The sequence below is a fragment of the Thermobia domestica genome, chromosome 11 (assembly GCF_964235325.1).
Source record: "Thermobia domestica chromosome 11, izTheDome1.hap1.1, whole genome shotgun sequence".
NCBI classification, from domain to species: Eukaryota; Metazoa; Arthropoda; class Insecta; order Zygentoma; family Lepismatidae; genus Thermobia; species Thermobia domestica.
This window is the reverse complement of record NC_137464.1, coordinates 146,412,716-146,435,245: the sequence shown is the minus strand read 5'-3', so window position 1 is coordinate 146,435,245 and position 22,530 is coordinate 146,412,716. Positions and strand designations below refer to the sequence as shown.

The window sequence follows — 22,530 nt, the reverse complement described above, 5'->3', positions numbered from 1 at the left end:
GTACTTTGTGCGTTCAATTGCGGGAATTCCCGAGCACTTCTTTCACGACGGGTTTTTCCCGAAAATGAAGCTTTCTTTGCTGTTCATCGAAACTTTCACTTGTACAGAAGTTTGAATTCAGCACTTGAAATAGTAGCGTTATGTAATCTTCGGAACTACGAGCATTAAGCTTCTTAAGTTTGACAAGAATTTTTACGCTATTGCTGGTGTTGATTCTACAGAATACTTCTTTGAAGAGTAGCAACAAATGACTGAACTAAACTGTTGTTGTTGGAAAACCAAATTTTACTGAAGAACACTTCTGTTACCATCAAAGATAAGAAATAATACTAATAGTTTTACTAATGTATTTACATATTTACTGGTACTACCGGCACCTATGGCCTTAAACCCGTCAAACGTATAAGGGATAACACCCCTGGGTGTTGCTGAGTCGGCGAGCACATTATTCATGGAAAGTATTTTCTAAAAATACAAAATTGCATAGTTTACTTCAAATAGACTATAAGCATAATCCACACATTAATTTGTTCTATAATTATCTCAAGCTAAGGTAAGATTTATCATATTATTATTATTCATTCATTCATTCATTCAGTGCATTCAGAACTTTATAAAGCCCTTCTGTTGAATGTTTTTGTAACTTTAACGTAAAATCATCTAATTCATCCAAGGAAGGTCCAAAATCTGATTAAAAAAAAAAAAAAAAAATCACTTAACGTAATCACCTTAGTTGTACTAATAATATACTAACAAAAAGCTCAAAAACCCAGGTGGGCCCAACCCGAAGGGCAAACCCTGAACATGACGTGAAAGTTCGTTTTTACGAACCACTAGAACCACAAACTTCATTCAAACTTTCAAGAAAGAACAAGTCATGGGTGCCTTTCAAGAACATTTTAAGGAAACTTACACCCACTGAGCTTACAACAACGACTAGTCTGTGTCATACTATCACTCCTCAGATCAGGGTGGCCACTCATTTGGAACTTCAAAATTCCCTGACTTTTCCAGAAATTTTCCCGGTTTTCCAGAAAATTTCTAGAGAGATCTAAAATTGGTATATCATTGTTTTTCAAAGCTTAAACGGGAGCTACAAGTGAAATGCAATGTGGACTAGAGGATCATTATTTAAAAAAGAATCACAAAAACCGCTAGCGAAGATAAATAGTCTAATTTTAATCACTTACTTGCATAATTTTCAATTCTCCTGTGTGTTTCCACTCCACTGTAACCAACTGCTGCACAAAACGAGAAGAGGAATGTTTATCCCTATCGCTTTCCAACCTTAAGCTTAATACTAGTCACAAAAGTACACACACCTACAAATTACTGGAACGAACACTACTTTACTGAAATGTTTTAAAACCTCAAATCACAAACTTGCAGTTCACTAAAATCAAACTGAAGTAAAGACCACATCCACTTAAATGTTTTAACACCTCAAACCAATAATCTCATCATCAATTGCAGACAGTTTCTCCTTGACATCATTCAACAACTTCATTTTCTTCGCCTCGAGTTCAATAACTTTATCCTTAATGGCATTTCACTTCTGTTTCTTCTCTTCCTCTTCTTGATTCCTCAGAGACTCAACATATACTCCATGAGCATTGCGGGCAGCATGGACAACCCTCTTTGTAATTGGAAACTTATCAATACCACCCACAGCTGAAATTTTATCATGTACCTGCCTGAGTGCAATTAGACTCAACTCGCTTTGATTTTCAATTAAACATTCTTTGTTGATTGAAAATCCCCTCTCCACACTAGCATTTCCATGAGATAAAATGAGGAGAAATTTCACAAAATCAGTCATATGTACTGAGCATGCACCTAAATGCAGCATCTCCATCCAATGGTCATCTAATCTCTTACTTTTCCTGTCATAAGTCCTCATTGCTTCCAATACAAGAGGATTTTTAGCAAAAACTTTGAATTCACCTTGGATTTCATCAGCTAATGTTCCTGAAATCCAATTCTTGGATACTGCAATTTCTAGGCAATTGGACAATCCCTTTGCAGCTACAGTGTCATCCATAACAAACACACTTGGATCCAGGAAAGAAATTGCTCTTGTCAGGTTGAATTTTAGAGATGACCTGTCCATTATTTTCAGTATAAATTTCTGACATCCTGCGCGATAGTTTTGTCGAAATTCAAGAGTCTGTATATCCGATACGGTATTGGCTTTTCGTATAGCATCCTTTAATGTGTACCCAATGTTTACAAACTTGGCTGGCTTTAAGTTTTCCCTATTATTGAAATCAATCTTAACCAATGGCCTGCCTTCCAAAACACTATCTTTCACAAAACGACCTGCAACAGACAATACTTTGGCCTGGAGCGAGTTTTAAAGGAAGGGAGCTAATGGAGCTTCTCCCTGAAATTCACGCAGGAAAGGTTCAACAGTTTTTGCTAATGTTGTGAAAAAGCCAAGTTTTGCACCAAGCAGGTTATCATTTGTGAAATGTCTTACAGTATCAAAGCTTTAGCACTGTGGTACTTTCTTCTCATCAACAGCCCACTGTACGTATTTCTTTACGTTCGGTAATATTTCCATCGCCCGGGAAGCAACGTCTGAATTTTCTGTCCATCTAATGCTGCAATTTTTTTTCGGAAACACAGACGACCCTGTGCATCTTATGTAATATGCACGACGAGCTGGAACGTCTTTGAATAAATTATAAGACGCCCTTAGGAATTCTTCTAATTTCCAACCTGCTGCTTGCATTGCAGCTTTAAAAGCACAATTCATAGTATGCAGCCAACAACTTCCAATATCAAGAAGAATTGGATCTGAAGGTGAACTTGCAAGATCTTTCTGCAGGTCACTTAAAAATTTGAAGTTAACATGTGGGCCATCCATCGAAACTTGAACAATTTTCTTGAGGTCCAAACCTAAGATACCATTCTTGAAACTAACTTGAATGTCTGCTGACGTTGAATGTCCGAGGAACACTGAATTTAAATATCTTGCTGACACTTGGTTTCTTTCATTGTCCCAAAACCGAATCGTAAGGTCTATTTGCTGCTTTTGCGAGACTTTGTTAAGGCTTTCATCAAACCCAATAACATAATGCTTGCAAGCTTCTATTTCTTTGTGAAGATCACCTTTAAAAAGTCGTCCAAGACCATGAACGATAGTATAAGCTAACTTGGTACGTTGTAATTGCATCTTACTACAAATTTCGCTATCAGGGAACATGAGCTTGAAATTTGTTGCCAGTCGGGAAGCAGATCGGAATGACAAGTGTTCCATTACTGCCTGCAAACACCACAGAACTTCAGCTTTAGTTACCGACTCAGACACTAGAAACGACTCCATAACATTAGCATGTTTATTTTTAATAGATTCTTCGGAAGCCACCAGCATCTCATTACTTACAACCAGTTCTTCAGCGGGACAAGAAGGACCTGGACTCTGACCACTACATTCCACTGCATTCTTTTGCTGACAAAAAGTTATTATCGGCCGAGTTACTAGAGAGTTCTTCACAGCTGCAGTGTGTTGTTTGCCTTCCATGTTGCTAATAATAGCCCGTTTCCCCAGAGAGTATGCAGAGGACAATTATGGAGCTACCTGTATTAAGAAGTAGCGGACTTCGGTCTAGAAAGCTAGCATTACCAACTTGAGGTAGGCCCGGGTCCCAAAGGTTTTGTCGTGCCAGCAATGGCGTGCGGTGGTTATGCAACCGAGGAACAGGTCGACATAGATAGGAAATATTGTGTAACAAAACAACGGAACTGAAGTAAATAGGCTCTAATAAAATGTGCTTTTAAGAAATCAGAAAATTTTGTTTGTAGCTGATTTTTTTTTTTTTTTTTTTAGAACAGTAGTACATGCAGTAGCGGAATTGGGTGTAAAAACTAGGGGGAGGGGAATGCCATTACCTCAAATTGGTGGTCAAAAAGTCAAATATCTGTAAAAAGCATAGCCAATTAATCGTGTGTCGCAGAAAGTACTGCCGCCACTGAGTACAAATGCATGTGGAATCCACAGTTTTTGATTCCACATAGAAATACACGCATTAACCAAAATTCCACACATTTTGTGGAATTTGAAACAAATTCGGAACTCTTCCGGCAGAACTCAACTACCGTTCAGCCTTTATATTAATCACGTGACTACCAAAACGGGATGCAGGGGCGCAGGCCCGAGCGAATTCTGAAAATCGAGCAGCCATCGAACAAAACAAGTGTGTTAATTACAAAATGGTCCCGATTTCGCTCCAGCCAATTCATGGGCAGCACTAAATGACAAAAGAACATGAAGAAAGTATGCACAGCCCAAACCAGCAGAGCTAGATAAACGAAACCTGGAATGAAGGAGAGATCTGGGGACGAAGCCCCCAGTGACCAAAGTTATTTTGTATTTGAATAAACCGCCTAAATGGCTAGGAATACAGCAGAACGTAAATTTTCCCCCGAGAAAAAATTCCCGGTTTTTCATCAAAATTCCCTGACTTTTCCAGAATTAAAAATTTCCCTGACTTTTCCCGGTTTTCCAGGTTTTCCAGGTGAGTGGCCACCCTGTCAGATGGATGATGCATCATCCAAACTTTTTGTGGAACATACTGTTTAAATTGTACTAACCCAGCATTGTTCTTGTATGTTTTACTTAAGAGGGGACTGGAGCCTTGCGAGGATGCTGTGAAAAATGGGACAAATTTAACACGGGATTTTTAAAATTTTGCGTGAGATCATGTCCTACACTGCTCATTTGGAGAAAATCGTAAATTAGGTTTATACATTTAACCATATTATTCAAATTCGTGAAGTTCATAAAGTATATGTGTGTAATTTGCACAAAATTAGTAACATCATTTTTTAAATTTCCCATAAGGAAATCAAGATTTACCACCAAACTCCATTCCGCTTTTTAGAGAAAGTAATGATAATTAGCAATCGAGGTACATACCTTCATAATCTTTGATTCGTCTTTATTCGACCTATAATTATCTTATTTCTTATTATCTACAGAGAAAATGCTAATTAAATTAAAGAGTGCACATTATTGTAATAATTAATGTCAAAAAAGTTTAGCATTTTTCCATTAGATGACTGTTTAAAAAATGCAGCCGGAAAAACCAGGCTTGCGTTCATCTTCCGTGACCGGACAACCTCAGCGCTTCATCTGTCCCTGGTTCTTCAGTCCCGCCCCCGCTATCAGCAAAGAACAAGTTTTTGTCATTCATATCGTTCAGTCTGTTTCCGAATTTGTGTAAAGGCTGTGGTTGGAGAGCTTAGTGAAGAGAGCTGATCTTGTTTTGTTTCGGGATAGAATGCCATGAAAAGAAGACAAACAACCCAAACATACAGTAGAAAACACAAATTGTAAAATAATTTGAGATTGTCAACAAAAAGGAAGAAAAGAAGATTACCGACAGGATTGAAAAAATATCAGGAATGAAAAAGGGAAGACTAGATTATTATTATTATCCTTTTAGAGAAAATAAACACAACATTGATGTGAAGTAAATATTCCCCAAGAGTTACATAGTCCCCTAAAGTTTTTCGTTCAGGTAGGAAAAATCCCCCCCCTAAAAAAAATTATTCCCCTAAAGACTGAATTTCCCTAACAGCATTTGATTAAAAAAAAAAAAAAATCAGACACACTACGTTTATTACATATAATTACAGGTGCAAAATGCTCTCCATCAAGGCTTACTTCTTTATATTGGAACAATTAACCCTAGTATTACAGTCTATTTCATCACGTTCAGAAAGACATTCATCCACAGAAAGCATGAATATATATTTTCTGTAACACATTTCTAAGGGTTCTCTAATGTGTTTTTGTGATTTTAATGTCATTTTTGATAATTTTAGGTCATCAAAATCAGAGACCCGGTTATAAAATCGATGATCAAAAATAGAAATTGTCTTAAATAATTCATTTCTGGTTGACATTGGCCTATTCATCAGTTCAGAAACAAAGACATTAAAAAATTGTAATGTTTTTCGACTTTCCGCAGTTTTCTCACCGGGGTAATTTGGTCAGTGGAGTGGTATTTCGGTCGCATCAGTAATTTTAACCGGCTATTCCTCGAACCCTAAAGGAAGTAAATAAAAATTTTGACTCCATTGTAATTGGACAGAAATAAAGAAAAACATAGTTTGAATGTAACAGTCATATAAAGTTGGTAGCCCTATGTAATAACCTCAGCTAAAGCTGTTCCTCGCTAAGAATCAAAGTTGTGGCGGTTTAAAGAAACCTTTGAACTTAATAGATGCCTTAATTCATATTAATGACAAAATGCTATCAATAATAATGTGTACTTTTCACTTCTACTCGTGTTATTACATTTGAAATTATCTTCAGGAAGTCGTAAATACCCTTCCCAAAACATTCTTTAAAAATCTAGATTGCGGATCGAACTTTGAAACAACAGCAACACAATAATAATAATAATAATTTTATATATATACTGTATATATATGAGAGAGTGAGTTACATTTACTTTGGTTCATAAATCACATACAGTACTTATTTCCACCTATTTCATACTGACCAGCAATGAAGAAAGTATAACGAACTAATATGAGACTACTCAAAGAAAACTGTCTTCTTCCAGAACTAGTAGATCCTTGCCAAAGTAGATCTATGCCAATTAGGGTCCCTTCGTACATATTAGATACCCAGGAAAGAAAGCAGTTGGCTCGTAAGAGACAATCAAACAGAGCCATCAACGTCTCGACAATGATTTCAAGACTCGGCCATCAACTATGAAAATGAGATAAATAATTTCTTTGCAGATCTTACAGCTTGGCTTACAGCAGATAAATTGGCTTAATTCAGCCTGGATTTATTCTTTCTGATATTATGATTAGTTTTTAAATAAATAGTGCGTCTTCTTTCTCCTGTTTGTAAGGAGAAAGAGGTACGTTTCAAAGTGGCAACCTTTCAGCTTCAGGATAAATAAGAGTTTTTATAACTAGAATATGTATTACTGGTGTAAGATCTTGTAGTTAGAACTTATGGAGATTTTCTATGGGAGATGTTGGAGATGCATGACTCAAATAATATGTAAAGATGAGTGAAGTGGAAATCAGTCAACATGAACTAGAAAATGTGGGTATTGTGGTGATAGAGATAACTCAGAAGACAGAGTATTCATTAGTTGTGAACGATGTCAGAAATGTTTTCATGTCAGTTGTATTGGATTAACCTCTAGTGAGTTGGAAATTATAAAACAAAATGAGAAGGATTGGTACTGCGCTGAATGTCAGATTCTACGAGAATAAAACTTAAGTAATAATGAATGTGCTGGTGATGTGGTTAGTTCAGGTGTGGATCAAAACGCTATTGGTAATAAAAACCCAAAGCCTGTACAATCGGTGCCGAGAATTGAGATAGATGGGGGACCTCTTCTGGAAACTGTAAAATCTTTCATCACAGGACTAGAAACAAAAATAGATAATAAAATGTCTTCATTAAGCTCTGAAATAGATAATAAAATGTCTTCATTAAGCTCTGAAATAGATAATAAAATGTCTTCATTAAGCTCTGAAATTGGTAACAACATGTCGATAAGCATAGGTGATCTAAAATCTGGTATGTCCAGGATGAGTAATGATATTGTGTTTCTAAAAGAATCATTTTCCTCTATGAAAGTTGAATTGAATAATGAAGTGTCAACTTAAATTAGAGATTAATGAGACAAAAGCTAAATTTCGGAGAGTATAGAAAATGTCCAGGATAAATTTTCCACAGAAATAAGTGATATTGGTGAAAATTTGGGTAAGGTTAGGTTAGATTTAGATACTTTGAACATTGACCTGCAGCAATCAAGTGAAAACATGGATGGTAAATTGAATGCTGTTAAGAAAGAAATATCAGAATTGGAAGTAGAAATTAGTAAAATTAGTATAAACACAGAAACTGAATTAAAGGGTGTAAAGGAGCAGCGAACTGAAGAGAACCGTAAATATCGTGAGTTGAACGAAAAAACGGTAAACAGAATAAAAGTGTTGGAAAGGGAAGTGATTGACGCGTATAGACATGGAAGGGAACAATGCAAACAGAATACAGAAAATCTAAAACAACTATTGATAAAGCAAATGGATGAGGAGAAAGTTGACTACAAAAATTTGTCTCGCGAACAGTTCGAACAGGTAGGAAATAGACAAATTAATCAGGCAAGTAACGATATAGTGTCAGAAACAAACGGAATTGAATGTAATATATAAAATGAGAGTAATGAAAATCGAGCATTTGAATTAGATGAAACTCGAACAAGCCGCGAAAGAGAATATGTGCAGTTGAGTCTTTCTTCGTCAGATACGGATGAAGGAAAGAACACCCCTCAGATTAAACGTACGCGTATGAGAACTGACAATGTTAAAAAGAGAACTTGATGTCGGGAAAAAGGTCTCCATCATTGTCGAAAGGTTGGAACGGTAGATGATAGAGTAGGTATAGAAATTTCGGGTCAGAGTAAAGAAGATATGAATTGGCAAAACAGTCGTTAACATAAAATGTGCGCAGGATCTTATTTGCGTGAATTACACCATTTCTCACGATTCGATGGGCAAATGACTCAAGGTATTGCACAGATTTTTCTCGATGATTTAATACATACTATGAATATGTATATATTAACGGATCAAGATCGTATATGTATATAATTGCCCGTTGTTTAGAAAAGTTTGCGAAGATCTGTACAGAAGTGTGGTAGGTAGGATTAAAACTTTCCAAGATTTTGTAAACTTGTTCAAACTGCAATACCTATCGGAACGCATGGAGAGGGCACAAAAGCGTCGGCTCTCTTCGTTAAGATATGACAAAAACAAATATGCCTCTTTATTAGATTTTGTCCGGTATATTGTCGAAACATACAATTCTATAGCTACATCGCCGTCTGACCAAGAGTTGTAAAACTTAATTTTAGATTGTCTTCCCTAGTGAAGAATCAAAAATCCTCAAATGAGGATCTGTTAGCACTGTCCAGGACTTAATACTTAGAATAGCTGAACTAGAATGCAACCCTAATAGTAATAAGGAAAATTTCAGTGGCGTGAAGTTTCAGAATAGGAAACCACAAATACGAAAAAGTTTTATAGACCAACCTAAACCAACCCGGACTGATAATACCATCCAAACGGAACCTATAAAAAAAAAGAGAGTTCTGGGAAGGAGAATATGTTAAATAATCAAAATTTCAGAAATTTTAACGGAAGACAACGTAAAAATTGGAGAAGTAGGAATCAAAAATCTAATTGGGGGATGAATGAAGAGAATAGAATCAGACCTATGATAGAAGCTCAACACCCCTATGATGTATGGGAATGGACCAATTCCTTACCTGGTGCCTGGGATGTATAATCTGAAACCAGCATTTGGGCAATATCCTCCGGTACCAGTAGTTAGCTCTCATTTCTCCCCAAATATGCCAGTTGTAACTTTGGTTACATCCACGTTGAATCCACCCTATCCTTCAGTCACTGTAGAGTCAAATAATAACCGCACTACTGCGTTTACGGGTAATTCTTCTCTGTCTTCGGAAAACCTGTTGAGCAGTCGTCCTTAAGGGGAGACGATGACTGCTCTAGCCAACTTCTCTCTTCAAAACAAAATTTAGGTGAAAATTATGAATTTGAATTTACAAACAAAAGCTTTGATGTTCGGAAAGCTATCGAATCACCTTTAAAATTGCTAATTTATTTTGTTTTAAAGGAAGAGGACGTAAAGCAGCGAGAATTTGAAATATTTCCATAACCTTCGGTAAGCTGTAGAGTGGGGGAACTGCAAATAAAGTGTATCCTGGACACAGGAGCTGAGTTAAATTTCTTAAATTACAATCTTTGGTTACAATTACAACATTCTTTCCGGAATGCCAAACTTAAACCTGTGCCCTGTGTTCACTTAAACACATTTGCTGGAAAAGATAGTTTCCCAGTAAAGGGATTACTCGAGTTGACCTTGAATATTCAGGATAATCTTTTCGATGTGCCTGTGTTCGTTGTAAGATATGAAAGCAAGGTTATTGTTAGGATCACCGTTTTTCGCAAAATTTCACGTAGTTTTAGATAGCTCTAATAGAAAATTAATTTTGAAAAACAATAATCAAGAAGTTGACTAGATATCTCGTATCCGAAAATATTACTAGTTCAGGTAGATAGTCCTCAATTGGTTGGCAATCGATGTGATGTCTTTTCCTCTTCTGATGAACAGAGTATAGATTACGGTGAAATTTCGGAATTTGAAATTATAGAATATATTAATAAACGGGAATCTTTGGATATGGATACTAAATTACAATTACAGACTTTACTAATTAAATACAAACATCTATTTTGTGAATATCCGAAACCTATTCGTTGTGCCCCTTATAAAATTGAGCTCGTTAATCAGGAACCTGTGGTGGGAAAAATTTATCCCATTCCCTAGGCCATGCAACAAGAGTTCGAGAAAGCGTTAAATAAATGGATTAAGTTAGGAATAGCGAAAGAACACCGCAGTAGCTACAGAAACCCTATCCATTGTGTCAGAAAAACATCAGGAGGCGTTAGACCGGTGAACGATCTTCGCTTACTGAACGAAAAGGTAATTAGCCTTAAAATCCAAGTAGAACCTATTAGCGAGATACTGTCACGAATTTCAGGTGCCAAAATTTTTAGTTCCATGGACGCTACTATGGGATATTACGGAGAAACTACATCCGGACTCGTTTCAGTATACAAGTTTCATATACCTTGGTCGTCAATATGTACTGTGTGTATTACCGATGGGACTCAAGTCGAGCCCTAGTATTTTCCAAAATATTATGAATGCATACTTCGGATTAAACACTCGACATTTCGTAGTTGTGTATCTCGACGATTTGTTATGTTATAGTCCAAATTTAGTTGAACATTTTCGTCATTTAGAAGAATTATTCAAAATTTTTACTTTTGGGAATTTTGCTCTAAATTTTAAAAAATGTCAGTTTGTACAGACTGAAATTTTATTTTTAGGACGTGTTGTGAGTGGAACGGAATTAAAACCGAATCCGAAGCAGAACGAAGCTATTAAGTATTTTCCAATCCCGAGAACCAAGAAGAAATTGCGATCTTTCTTAGGAATTCTTTCTTGGAGAAGAAAATTTATTCCTCAATTCGCTGCATTAACTGCACCTTTCTTCGAACTTTTAAACAAGGATCGAAAATATTGTTTAACCGAGGAATTGTTAGAACGACTCGAACAATTGAGAAGGTTGTTGAGTGAACCTCCAGCCCTCAGTCAACCTCATTCCACTGTCTTTTCATTTATTCTCGGACGCGTCTTTGGAAAATTTAGCAGGTTATCTTGGTCAATATGATGAAAATGGAGAGCTTTTTGTTATCGAATATGCTAGTCGTAAACTAAAATTATATGAAGTATCATATTCTGTTTCAATTAGAATTATTAGCAGTCCTATTTCTATGTGAACATTTTGCGTACTACATAATAGGTAGACAAGTCACGGTACATTGCGACAATAAGGCAGTGACTTATGCATTTCCTCTGCAAAATCTCATACCCAGAACTACTAAGAGTTTGTTAAAATTACAACATTTCGACCTCCGATTCGAGCATATTAAAGGGATTGACAATAAAATAGCGGATATCTTGAATAGAAATACTCCTGAACTGCATACCGAATCGGAAGAATATCATGCAAATTTCATACATTACGATACTAACACATGGTTTGAGGTCGATGAACTAGAATCCTTGCAAACCGTAGATGAGTATTGTTGAGAATTGATAACGAAGTTAGATACTGAAGCTATAAATAATCAGGTTCGAATAGTGAATGATTTAATACATATTCGAAATTCTAAACTACAGCGTTGGCTGCTAGTAATTCCTGCGAAGTTAGCTGAACAAGTAATTAGACGTATTCATGAGACCGGACATTTTGGTGTAAATAAATGCGTTAAATTAGCTCGAGAGTTATTTTTTGGAAATATCAGAAAGAACATTTAGAAAATATATAAACAATTGCGAAATGTGTGCTCAAACCAAATTCTCGAATCGAATTGTTGCTTGTGAAGACCTTCATATCACTCCAGAGAAGCCCCATCAAAAATTATGTATTGACCTCGTAGGAAAGCTCCCTTGTAGCTATGGCTATTATTATTTTATCTATTATTGATGTATACACTCGCTTTATTTGCTACTTACCTTTGAAAACGGCAACCACTGCGGAAATCAGAACATTAGAAAAGGAATATTTCTAGTGTCCGTATCCAACTCAAATTGTAGCTGATCAAGGTCCACAGTTTGTTTCGCAAGTAAAAACCTTTTGTAATGAGCGTCGAATCCACCATATTCTAATCTCTCCATACAACGCGAGGCCGAACGGGATCGTAGAACGTTCTAATCGTGAGTTGAACCAATAAGATTGATGTGTAAAAATAACTATACGAAATGGAAAACCGTGTTAAAACCTGCGCAGGACTTACTTTATTATTCATACACTAGCACTATTAAATGTACGCCTGCGGAATTATTTATTTCTTTCTCAACAGCTGATAGGTTTCGAGAACAATTTCCTTGGCCCCCAGAATTGCAGAGTGTGGAGAATTCGAGCCGTTATATCCAAGTGGAACCTCGACTATTCTCAAAAAGAAAAAGAAATTTACAAAAGAGTTCGAATCATCTGGTAGAGATTAAGGAAGGAAATTTGATAATGGTCCGAACACATTTTCTTTCTGATGCTTTTAAGAAGATTACACATAAGTATATGGCTGTTTATACTGGGCCTTATGTGGTAACAAAATTACACAATAATTCTGTTTAGTTAAAGGATCTAAAGCGGAGAGAAGTACCAGCACAAAATTTATGTAACAAAACTTTTTAATTGCTCGATAGAGAAACGAGAAGAATTGCTTAAGGATTTCAAATAAAAAATAACATTTTTGGGCCATTAGGGAAAAATGTAACGTACCGGTTCACCGGTAACTGTACATTGATTATTTAGTTACCTGTGGTAACTGTACATTGATTATTTAATTACCTGTTTTATTGTCTGGTGGCCCTTGTATAGTTAAGCTTACACTTTTGTTCATTTTATTACTTGGCGGCACTCGTATAGTTAATCTGTGCAGTGTCATTATAATACATGGATTATTTCGTTGTTGGTGCTATTGTTTGGTGGCACCCATGTAGTTAAACTGTCACTTTTGATATGGTTAATATACTATACTTAGGTTGATTTTTCATTAATTTTCCCTGTAACTATGTTTGTTTTATAGGTAACTGATAGATTATTATTGTTTGGGTGAAACATGCTAATTTTGCCACTTTTGTAACTTCCCATATAACACTATTACCTTGAAATTACGGATCATAGCCAATTATATTAATGTTAAATATTAGAATAATGTAACTTATCAATCTAGGAACAGTATACATTTAAACGATTAATTCTTAAACTTACTTACGTACCATGTCAAAACTTCGAAGGTTTGTGATTGCATGAGATTCAGCTTTGCTTATATTTACTTGGCCTAAATAGTTGAGTGATAGGAAATTATTTCAGAAGTCTTCTTAAGTTTAAATCTTTATTAGAAAAGTAATTATTTAAAACAAAACAATAATACTAAGATGTATATGTGCGCAATAACAAATAATTTATAGGTGTTTCGAAATAATTATCGTAAACGAGTATCGTGTGCAACTAGTTATGTTAGTAGTAGAAGTAAAAAGTTACAAAACATCGGACTACTGGTGGCGGATCCTCCAGTAATTTGAAAATAAACGTAGAAGATTAGTGATTTCGGACTGTAACCTTATCGAAAAGCTTTTAGATCAAACCTTAACCTGATATGATTTAGTGTAAAACGGGAGGAATCCATAAAAAATTTAGTAAAATACCGTTAGGTTGCTACCAATAACATTTCGTGTATGGTCTGCCATGAAAATCATGCAGGAACTAGAATTGGAGTGCGAGGGAATTCAACAGCTGAATCTGTGAACTTCAGAAGTAGAAATTCTTTGCAGTCGGAATCTAGTGTCTGTTTTTAAAAGAATTTGCTGCGATTCAGGTAATATAATTTAATATCTTTATTCGTCCAAGATTGAAGCTGCCAACCTAAGATGGCGCCTCGTGGGCTACAACCATAACATCACCATAGCAACACACTATTATGAGCATTAACTGTTATGATAAAAACCAGTTAAATTAAATATGCAAGGGTTTTACATTACGATGTATAGTTAAATCAATGTTGCGTCACGCATCTTACGCATTTCCTATACATCTCTCCACTAGAATGAAATTTAATAATACTTGAATTATAATAGTAGTCTGTCAACCTCAATCAAAATTTGTTTCGTTGTCCGTATTATCATTAGCTATGATCACTGTGAATGATATTACCGGTACATCTCGGAAACAGCTTTCATCACGTAAATATCTAGATCAATAGTGGCCTTACGTGTTTATTTAAAGGGGAGTCAGTTTTTGGTTTGCTGCTCTTCATATATTAAGACTGACTCATTATTTAGATTAGGTCAATTAATGGTGCTGATCTGAATAAATACCAGGGAAGCAAGAAAGTTCGTGCGCTTTTATACTATGGAAGAAAACTGTCAATTACAGGGTTTTAACGGTTTGTTTATTCGGCAAAATAGCCTCCATTTGCTTCTACAACATTCTCCCAGCGCTCAACAAGCTTGTAAATACCAGTTTTGTAGAATATTTGTTCCCGAGACACGGAAAGCTCAGCAACTGCATTTTTGACGTCTTGTTCAGTCTTGAACTGCCTGCCACGCATAAAATTGTCTATGGCCAAGAATAAATGGCAATCCGAAGGGGCGACATCTGGGGAGTAGGGAGGATGAGATACAAGCTCCCAACCAAGTTCTGAGATTACTTCCAGCGCCTGTTTTGCAGTGTGAGGGCGCGCGTTGTCCTGGTTATAGAGCACACCTCTTTTGATTACTAGTGCTGGCTGTTTCTGGGTCAGTTTGGTGGCTACCGTTCTCAGTTGTGATGAGTACACATCTTTGGTAATTGTCTTACCACGTTCCAAGAATTCGTAGTGCACGATACCGTTTGTAGTCCACCAAACACAGAGCAAAACCTTGTGTTGATGGATGTTCGGTTTTGCAGTCAAAGGCTTCGGATCATTCGGTGATAGCCAATGGTATGACCGTTTTTTATTGTCATACATGACCCACTTCTCGTCACAAGTTATTATACGGTTCAAAATTGGACAGATTTTGTGTCTCGTCAACAAAAATGAAAGATATTCAGTCTTAGAACTTGGCTCGTAGCGGTCAGCTCGTGATAGACCCACTGACCCAGTTTTCAGGTCTTCCCCAACTGATGCAGACTTACCCGAATAATTTTCCTGCTTACCTCGAATTGGTGAGCAAGTTCCTCGCATGTTGGACTGGAATAATCTTCAATAGAGGCCTTCAGGTGGTCCATATCCACTGATTTAGGCCTCCCAGAGCGAGGCTTATCTTGAAAGGTCTCGTCACCAGTTGAAAAGGTCTGGAACCATTTTTGTGCTGTACATTTACTTATTACACCCTCTCCGAGCGCAACACATATTTTTCTAGCTGCTTCTGCACCATTTGTCCCCAATTTAAACGCGTAAAGCAAACAAGCTCTAAAAACTTCATTTGACACTGACATGATCACGAGCGATTTTTACACACTACACTGACAAATGCGTTGTTATATTCACCGTGGCTGATGCGTCAATGAATAATCTCTCCCAAACAGTCAAAACTTTCATGCTACGGGGAAAGATGTCGCCGCAGCAGCAACATGGAAGCGGGAGTGGTTCAAAAGCGCACGAACTTTCTTTGCTTCCCTGGTAATTGTTACTGCGAAATGCAAGTTGTGATAAACATTTGCAAATGCGTTCTCTCGATGTCAAATATTTTCTCTTGGATTTTTTTTGTAGTTGCACGTCATTTGTAGATAGCTCATAAATCATCATCACGAAGTAGTTGTAGTGTATTCTAGTGTATGGCTGGATTAGTATGTGCTCCTGCTTTGAAGATATGGCAAGCAGTTTGTAGCAATGCGTACCGCTTAGGGATGGCCAATTCCGGAATTTTTACTTTCCGGAATCCGGAAAGTAAAATCGGAAAATTCCGGAATTCGGAAAAATTCCGGAATTCAGAAAAAATCCGGATTTCGGAAAAATTCCGGAATTCAGAAAAATTCCGGATTTCGGAAAAAATCCGGAATTCAGAAAAATTCCGGATTTCGGAAAAATTCCAGATTTCGGAAAAATTCCGGAATTCAGAAAAATTCCGGAATTCGGAAAAATTCCGGATTTCGGAAAAATTCCGGAATTCGGAAAAATTCCGGATTTCGGAAAAATTCCGGATTTCGGAAAAATTCCGGAATTCAGAAAAATTAAGGATTTTAGAAAAATTCCGGAATTCGGAAAAAATCCGGAATTCGGAAAAAATATTTTTTCTTTTTGTAATCCTAAGAATTTTGTTCAAATGCAAACGAACAAATTTCCTTTTTGTAATCCTAAGAATGCATGATGCAAGTTAAGCTGAAACTTACATCCTAAAGTATACACTACTCAATCTTCCCATGGTTAATGAGATGTAGTCCAAAAGTGCGATGCACTCCTAATATTTAATTTTTGTTTTACTGTGATATTGTCCAGAGGTAATACATATATCACACTGAGATAAACAACTTGACAGAATGAAGATATCATACGTAGTTTTCCAGAAAATCGTGAGAAACGAATTTTTATGAAGTTAAAATATGCGTCGCTTGTTGCCAGTGTGATGCAATTGATAACTTTTATGCTGGAATAGTCTTATTATTATTATTATTATTATTATTATTAATCGTTTGTGTACTGTAAAAGAAAAATATGAACCGTTAAGTAGTAGATTTTATCTGTTGTTTTTTGACATCTTCTAACAGTAATAACAAACTGCTTGTAAATACGCAATGATTATCAAGGAGAATGGCATATTAATGTAAGGACTACTCTGCAGACTAGCAATAAACAATAAACAATAGTTCCAAAAAAAAAACTAACTAACTTGGGCACGTCAGAATGTTCGCGAGAACATAGGGACCCATTGAGACTATACGTGGTGTAATTATTACTCAAAGGGCCGTACAATGGAGGCATTAACGTTAATGTTAATGGTACTAATGAGCACTTACTTGCTCTAACGGTTAACCTCATTTTTGAGATGATTCTTAGAAGTGGGCGTGTTGGCATGCAGTTAGAAGACATATCCATTATTTAAAAAGCACACGTTATCTGTGGAGTGCTAACGATTTGCGTCACTATCGAACACTAACATAGCACTAGCGACGTTTAAAGTCGAAATTGGAGTCTGACATAAGTGGCTTGTCAACTTCACGGACATTATATTTCCCTTGAATGCGAGAATTTTGCGCCCAGGAAATTTGCGCCCTACCACAAAAATAGGAAAAACTGCGCTCGCAATATATTTGCACTGGGATGTTTGCGCCCTACCGCAAAAAGAGGGGAAAAAGCGCCGGCTATATATTTGCATTGGGATGTTATTGCCCTACAATTCAACTTATTTTTGTATTGTGTAAAGTAACTTCCACTCACACTTGAACTAGGCTTGCCTCTCATCGTCTCAGTGAGTTACTCCATTCGTTATAATATTCCGAACAAATGAAAAAAAATACAATTTTAGTTCACTAAAGGGCAATCCATACAAATATAATTTTTCATTATACTACAAAATTTACAATAAAAGTATAAATTACTGATATATAATTATTTATTAATATAATCAAAGAGTATAATTTAATCTACAAAAGGCTGTTTGGCTCTACCCAGATATCTGTGTTCACAATCCTTGCGAGTTGTTTGGCTTTTTAGGACACAAAATATAGAAAAGAAAATGTAAAGTGAATGTAAAATCAGTTCAGTAATATTATCAAGAAAACTATGTACAGTGTGTTTACTTGCTGGAATTACACTTTAAACACACAATTGCGTTCAGTCGTTCTTTCAGAAAAAATGTTCCGGGGGGCACACTTAGTATTCCGGAGGGGGTCACTGCTGGTACTATTCTATTTATTATTATATTATAGACATATTATTTTGGTCTCCTCCGAGGGGGCACTTTGAGAGCTCTGGGGAGGCCAGTGTTCCCCCAAAATCATCTCTGGAAGAAGCAGTGATTGCGTTGATCCGTTGTGTTCTTTTGGCTTATATTGAAGTTTATTCTCCCCTTATATAGCCACAATGAAAATAAATCACAAATGGCATGGTTGTGGGGGAGGATTGTTTATGCTGTAATGTCAGCCCTTCCGAGCAAATGCGTAAGCTCGAATAGGTTCTTTTATTTCGCAGGGCTCAAACTTCCCGGTGGAGGTACATTGCAGGCGCAATTTTCCTTGTTCTTGAGGTAGGGCGCAAATTTCCCAGACGCAAAATTCTCGATATTATTATATTAATATAAATTAATGAATGCCTGCTTATGTTAATTATTGAACAATTACATTGTATACTTCGTAAAGTCAAAAATTATAAATTTGTATTTACTGTACATACAGTGAGCGCAGAAAGTGTTCGTACACCTATGCTATTGAAACGAGAATGCCTGCGAAAAAGAAACAGAAAATTTAAGAAGTGTAATAACACACACAATATGAATAATGAAAACTAAGCTTTATGAATATATCAATAAAGAACCACGAAGACAAGTTTAATGGTCAGAAAGTAAATAAATTCCGTAGAAAGTGTATAGAGTAGACGCAAAAAGAGATCGTACACCTGACGTACGAATACGAAACAAAGATACCACAACTGGGGTTCACTAGTATTCACCTGATTATACACCTCTGTTTATAGCATGACGAATAACAGAATGAGTTTAGTTGTGGAGTGAAGAAACTGCACGGTGGGCTGTAAAAATGGGAAGCAACCGAACAGAAACAAATGAGGAGACAAGAAAAGTAATTATTAAATTGCATAAGAAGGGTAAATCTTTGAGAAAGATAGGAAACCTTGCAGACAGACCTCATTCAACAGTACAAACAATAATTGCGATGTATAATGTTTCTATCACTGTGCGAAAAAAAAAAAAAAAAAAAAACTGGAAGACCAAGAGTGTTGAGTGAACAAGATAAACGTTACATTATTAGGGAAAGAAAAAAGGTTCCGAAAAGTAGTGCTGTGCAATTGGCAACGGATCTGGAAACACGCGGTGTTAAAGTATCAGCCAGTACAGTGCGGAATATTTGCAGGGTATCATGGTCGGATAGCCAGGAAAATGTTATGGGTGAACAAGACAAATCGTATAAAGAGACTAAAGTTTGAAAAAGAGTATAAAGATAAGGAATCAGGCTTCTTTCTGGAATAGGGTCATATTTTCGGACGAAAGTAAATTTAATCTTATCGAATCCAATGGGAGGCGTATGGTATGACGCAAGGTGAATACAGAGATGAATCCTCAAAATCTCGTCCCTAAAGTAAGACACGGAGGAGGGTCCGTGCTCGTCTGGGGTTGTATGAGTGCCTCAGGAGTGGGTCGTCTCCACTTTATCGATGGAGTGATGATCCACAAAGTGTATATTAACATATTAAAGGAAAATCTCCATACTAGTGCGCAGAAAACAATTTATTGTTCAGCAAGGCAACAACTAAAAACATACAGTGGAAAATACTCGATTGTGGCTACTCTATAATACCTTGAAACAGCTTCGCACACCTCCCCAATCCCCAGACATGAACCCCATAGAACATCTATGGTCTGTTCTGGTGACAAGAATCAGAAGGCACAGCTTCTCTACTAAAGAAGGCCTGAGAAAAGCTATTCAAGAAGAATGGGACATAATCAGTCCCGAAGCTACTAACTAACTAACTAACTCTATGGCCTATAGAACCCGGAGGTTCAATGCCGCGTTCACAAAAGCTCTCCAGTGACTTCTATAGTCCCGAAGCTACAGAACTACGAACTACTACAGGTGAAATCAATGCCACGAAGACTACAGACAATCATTAACGCACAGGGTAATCCCACAAAATATTAAATAACGTAATATACTTTATAAGCATTAATTCAATCATAAGTGTACGGTGACTTTTTGCGTTTACAAAAAAGGAATTCTCTCTTTTCTTCTGAGCAAAACAGTGATTGTCTTTGTTTGGCCTTTCTCTTGTATATAGAAATAAAATGTATGAATGTGTAGTCTTAATTCTGGTTATATATATATTTTCCACCTCCCGTTCTCATGCTAGCTGTTTTCAATATAAAGTATGCATGGTGTACGAGCACTTTCTGCGCTCACTGTAGGTATGTTGACAATAAGCGAATGTTATTAGAATATTTGTTGAGATTTCTTTTCCTTCACTGCCTTTCGCCTGATTAAAAAGTAGTTTGCAGTGCTTTGGAGCAGCTGCAGGTGGGAACGCGATAATGTTTGAGACATACCGGCGACTTTTTTGTGTGTGAAAATAAGACCTTCTCATAAAGCAGTAAATAACTGCAGTAGCAATTGTCTACGTAAGTGATAAAGACATATCCAACTACAAGAAACTAATACAGTATATATATTCATTATTGTGTTTCTCTTTTAACAGCTACTAGCTAGGGATGGCCAATTCCAGAATTTTTGCTTTCCGGAATCCGGAGAGTAAAATCGGAAAAATTCCGAATTTTTTCTAAATTCCGGATTTTTTTCCGAATGTCGGAATTTATCTGAATTCCGGAATTTTTCCGAATTCCGGAATTTTTCCGAATTCCGGAATTTTTCTGAAATCCGGATTTTTCCGAATTCCGGATTTTTTCTGAATTTCGGAATTTTTCCGAAATCCGGAATTTTTCCGAATTCCGGATTTTTTTCTGAATTCCGGATTTTTCCCGAATTCCGGAATTTTTCCGAAATCTGGAATTTTTCTGAATTCCGGAATTTTTCTGAATTCCGGAATTTTTCTGAATTCCGGAATTTTTCCGAATTCCAGAATTTTTCCGAATTCCGGAATTTTTCCGAATTCCGGAATTTTTCCGAATTCCGGAGAGTAAATTTTCCGATTCCGGAAAACAAAATTTCCGGAATCCGGAAAATTTTGGCCATCCCTAGTACCGCTAATACACTTCATGCATACCTGGCTAGCGGTTAGGTTTGGTGGGATTCACTCATTGTTTTGAGACGCATATTATAATGATTATAAAGTTATTGGATCGGATCAGCCCATATCAATTTTATGACGTACATGTAAATGTAATGTGTTTAGTCAGTCTTAGTAATGTTCCGTAGATGGCTCCTTATTATATTATAACTAACAAAACTCCAATGTGAATGATCTAGTTAAATAAATGAAAGCAAAATTTTGTAGTTTCTCTAAATTTATTACGTTTTGAAATACAATTGAGTGATACATTCTAAATTTGAACATTCTCAGAATTATCATGAAAGTATGGGCATATATGAACTAAAGTCGGCGATATAATCATAATTATGTTCTGCTGAAGCTATTATCAGTCCTCATTGTATTTTTGATTTGTAGCATTGATATTGCCTGGAACAATAAAAGTAATTTTGTTCAAATTAACATTATTTATTGAATGAGCGTGTTCTTGCATTAATGAATATATACATTTTTTTCTTTCTTACGGAACTAATATACATCTGCAAACACAAAACTATGAAAGTAAGATAAATAATTTCTTTGCAGATCTTACAGCTGGTATACAATTCTAGAAAGAACCTATAATTATTTTATAAATAAATTGCGTTCTGGGTTAAATAGCTATCGGTATGAATTTTTTTTTATTTTATCGCAGGAAAGTAAGCGTAATAAATTGGCTTAATTCAGCCTGGATTTATTCTTTCTGATATTATGATTAGTTTTTAAATAAATAGTGCGTCTTCTTTATCCTGTTTGTAAGGAGGGAGAGATACGTTTCAACCTGAGCGAACCTTTCAAGAAAACTGGAAGCATTTTTCTGAGGCTTATTCTATAGTTGTACCGATAATCGAGCTGTTAGCTGTTACATATTACATTTTGCTAGAAGTTACATATTAAAATTTTCTGCGAGTGTTAGCGGAAATATTACGATGAGACTGAGATGTGCGACGCAATACAAAGTACTATTCGCACATGTTCATCATGCTATTGTTAAGTACGGATAAAAATTTTGTAAACAGTTAATATTTTCCAACGTTCTAAAGTTCACCACACGAATGCTACCATAGATCATGTTATCTTCAGTCTGAATGCTTCGATCAGAAATAATGTAAATCTGGTTTTACCTGATTATGAGTTGTTTGACTATCCTAACTCATCTGGTTCCCACCTCTCCAGCCAACTGCAGGGGCCAGTCTCAAAGCGGGTCCGGACAACGCAGACAATTTTTACCATCCACTTCGGTTCTCCATGGCGAAGTTATGGATTATTATTCATTGTGACTTTATTTACGAAAAAGGTTAAATTAAATTTTGGTCAGAGCCTCCAATTTCAATCCAAATTACTACAGGTTGTGCCGAGATAAAATTTTTGAACTTGTTTCACCTAATACAGCTTTTCGCAGGAGATAAATTTCGTATTTTCTGGAGGGGTCTGACTGCG

General features: G+C 36.3%; 1 protein-coding gene and 1 long non-coding RNA gene across 6 annotated transcripts in view; both read right to left on the bottom strand.

Moving 5' to 3' along the window:
• Nucleotides 1–22,530, bottom strand: part of Mrm2 (Mitochondrial rRNA methyltransferase 2) — a 211,229-nt gene that overhangs the window by 156,072 nt on the left and 32,627 nt on the right. The gene's annotated exons all lie outside the window — the stretch shown is intronic.
• The window catches only part of LOC145664479 (uncharacterized), a 32,160-nt gene continuing 30,919 nt past the window's right edge, over nt 21,290–22,530 (bottom strand). For both annotated transcript variants that reach the window (XR_014127447.1, XR_014127448.1), the window contains exon 2: nt 21,290–21,480. This is a non-coding gene — a long non-coding RNA (uncharacterized LOC145664479). The remainder of the gene's footprint in view (nt 21,481–22,530) is intronic.